At 53.4% G+C, this 3,509-nt stretch overlaps 1 protein-coding gene across 1 annotated transcript in view; it reads left to right on the forward strand.

The window, feature by feature from the left end:
• The first annotated feature begins 2,060 nt into the window (after positions 1–2,060).
• CTPS2 (CTP synthase 2) overlaps positions 2,061–3,509 on the forward strand; it is a 97,399-nt gene continuing 95,950 nt past the window's right edge. Inside the window, exon 1 of the mRNA XM_040633978.1 lies at positions 2,061–2,404. The gene's annotated coding sequence lies outside the window, so the exon portion shown is untranslated. The remainder of the gene's footprint in view (positions 2,405–3,509) is intronic.

Raw genomic sequence — 3,509 nt, forward strand, 5'->3', positions numbered from 1 at the left:
AGGTAAATACCACCATTGATGTTGGCCCATTTCATGAGTGTCTTTTCCACAGGACACTCTGGAAGACTTCTTTCATTACAAACCTCTCCATGCCTCCAGCCTTCAAAGGTGTTTCCTCCTCCTTTTTTTTTTTTTAAATTTTAAAGATTTTATTTATTTATTTGAGAGAGAGACAGAGAGAGCATGAGCAGGGGGAGGGGCGGAGGGAGAGGGAGAAGCAGACTCCCCGCTGAGCAGGGAATGAGATACAGGACTCCATCCCAGGACCCCGAGATCATGACCTGAGCTGAAGTCACATGCTTTTTTTTTTTTTTTTTAAGATTTTATTTATTTATTTATTTATTTATTTGACAGAGAGAGAGAGACAGCCAGCGAGAGAGGGAACACAAGCAGGGGGAGTGGGAGAGGAAGAAGCAGGCTCCCAGCGGAGGAGCCCGATGTGGGGCTCGATCCCAGAACGCCGGGATCAGGCCCTGAGCCAAAGGCAGACGCTTAACGACTGAGCCACCCAGGCGCCCCTGAAGTCACATGCTTAACCGACTGAGCTATCCAGGTGCCCCAAAGGTGTTTCCTCCTTTTCAAAAATTTTATTTATTGGCCTTCATGAAGACCTGGGGCTTCCATACACTTCCTGCTGAGTGGAGCCTCTGTTTATTTTCCAGAAGCTGACATCACTATCCCTAGTGCCTTCCTGCTTCTTCCATGACAATACTCTGTCATCCTCGGTGGGGAGAAACTCCCCTTTGCTTTGAAACTCATTGAATTTTTGCCATAAACCCTCCACCCATCCTTGTTGCTGTCATCTATTAGCTTTGGGGTCACTCCTCCACATTCACTGAAGATTTGGTTCCTTGGTCTCAATTGACTCCTCCAAGTTCCAAGGACCTAGGTGTCCCACACAGTGGCCTGGTGGGTGCTAGACCCACTCATTTGACTCTGTTTCAGCTGTCAGACCCTAAACTGAATCATCTCCTGGAATTACTTCCCCTTTAAAGTCTCCAATGCCAACACCACAGCTGGTGACAGCATGCCAGCTCCCTTATTCCCAGAGGCCTTTGTCTTTAGTTCTGATTCTTTTCTTCATAGTGTATCAGCTCTACACTGTTCTCAGTCCTTCCCTGTGTGGTCTAGACGCCCAGTGCAGTACCACAATCACATTCTTTCCGGCCCTCAACTGCCTCACTCACTGCCCTCTACGCAGCCCACAAACTACTTTTATCATAAATATCCATATTTATATATCCACCTATAGATAGCTGGCAAAATCATAGCTGGGCATCATTACATACTATGGTTTCTAAACTCCCCTAGGTCTTCAATGATACCTGCCTAACTTGGTACTCTAGTGACTCACACTGGTAATTCAAAATTTTCACCACTTTCCTAACTTCCAACTCAACCCCAAACCCTTCTATTGTCCAGTTAGAGCCTTTCTCCTCCAGTGCTTTGTGTATGTTCTTCCCTTCCCCTGAATAACCTGTGTCTTCTCCCAGCACCAGCCATCCTCCAAATACTCTTAAAAAAAGTCAGTGGGTGAACCCCTGATTGCCCCCCCACCTTTCTTTTTTTTTTTCTTTCTTTCTTTCTTTCTTTCTTTCTTGTTTGTTACACTAGTACTGTTTGAAGAACTTTACTAATTTTTTCTTCTAAGATTTTAAGTAATCTCTACACCAAACACGGGGCTTGAACCTACAACCCAGAGATCAAGAGTAGCATGCTCCAGCAATTGAGCCAGCCAGGCGCCCCAGGGAACTTTACTGATTTCAAAAGATGTGTAGACCTGCCTCCAGACTGTGACCCCTTCAAAGGCAGGAATCGAGTTGTATCTGCGTCCTCTTCTTAGCGTTCTGCAGTTCCTGGAGCGCAGTAAGGGATCCACAAACGTTTGTGGACAGTGTGAAACTCTTTACAGTGGTGAGAACTGGACGGGAGGACCCGAGTAAGGATCTCAGCTTGCCAAGAGGCAGGGGCTCGCCGGGAACGTGGCGTTCACCCGCGCCCCCGAAGTGCCTCAGCTATATGAGCCGCGGAGGGGAGGAGCAGTCCCCGGGCTGAGCGAGGCCTGGGGCCAAGTGCATCCAGGGCGGAGGGTGGCGGGAAGCTGTCTGTGCCTGAGGAGTCACTTTTTAGGCGCTTGTTTTGGAGCATTGCACAAACGCGGGTGCAAACCCCAAGCTCACCAGCGTGAGTCAGCGGGGCCCGCAGCAGCAGGAGAGGGAAAGGTGGGCGAGGAGGGCGCCGCGCACCCCGAGGCCCGCGTGGGCGGCGGGAAGGACCTGGTGGCGACAGGGGACACCCCTAGCGGCGGCCCCTTCCCCAGCCCTACAGGTGAGCGCGGGCCCGCCACGGGGCGGAGCGCGCTGTCCCCACCGGCCACTCTCCCGGCGCCACCACCACCGCGCAGGTAACCCCCCGCCCGGACCTTCCCCGGACCCCCAGGCCCTCCGCGCTGTGGCCACCCCGCGTCCCCAGGGCCTCCGCGCCCCCAGTCCAGGCGCGCACGTGGGGCCGGGCGCCTTTGTCCCCTCGCCGATGGCGCCCGCGCCGAGTCGGAGAGGGGCCGGCAACCGGCGCGTCCCCGCACCCGGCGCGCGCAAGCCTCCGGCGGACGGCGGACGGCAGACGGGCGGGGGCCAGGGCTGCCCTGCCGGCGCCCAGTGCCGTCGGAGCCCGCCCTGCGGCGGCCCAAGATCCGGGCTCTGGAGCGTCGCGTTCCCGGGGTGCACTTCTCCCCCAACCGGCCTCGGAAGGGGGCGCAAGGGCCGGCTGCACCCCGGGCCGCATTTCTCCCTGGCCTCGGGAGCCCAGAGAGCCCCGAGATGGCGTTGGCGGAAGTGAAGCCCCGCGCGGAGTGAAATGGCCTTTCGGTCCCCTCCCCCGCCCAGTGCACTGGTTAAGCAACGACCCCAGCATTTTACCCAGAATAGCTGTTTAGGGCGCACTGGGACTAAGTACGCTGCTGCCACAAAATAGCTTTCTTTTGGCAACAGTTTTTACAGATTGGATGTGTAATTTACATACAACAAAATGCCCCCATTTTAAGGGTGCAGATCGAGGATTTGACAAATTACACATCCGTGTAACTACTACCCCAACGTTGACGTGCACACCATTTCATTTCCATCGCCCCAGGAAGTTCCCTCGTGCCCCTGTCCAGTCAGTCCACACGCCCCCCACCTGCCTGCTTTCTATCATAGCTTAGTTTTGCCTGCTTTAGCACTTAATAAAAGGGCATCATTCAGTAAGTATTCTACTTTTTGACTAATAATTACTTTTTAAATGGCCATCATTTGAGAAGGTGTTTCTTGGTGCTTCCGATGTTTTCATTTGCTCTTGGGCCTGCGCTGTCTCAGAGTGCGAGAGCCACTGGCCGCATGCGCCTCTGGAGCACTGGAAATGTGGTGTCTGAATTGCGATGTGCTGAAGTAGACACACCGAATTTTGAAGAAACTAGTACAAAAAAAGGGGGACATAAAATACCTCACTAATGAATTCTTACATTGTGTGTT

Source organism: Ursus maritimus, assembly GCF_017311325.1.
Source record: "Ursus maritimus isolate PB19 chromosome X unlocalized genomic scaffold, ASM1731132v1 scaffold_X1, whole genome shotgun sequence".
Classification (NCBI taxonomy): domain Eukaryota; kingdom Metazoa; phylum Chordata; class Mammalia; order Carnivora; family Ursidae; genus Ursus; species Ursus maritimus.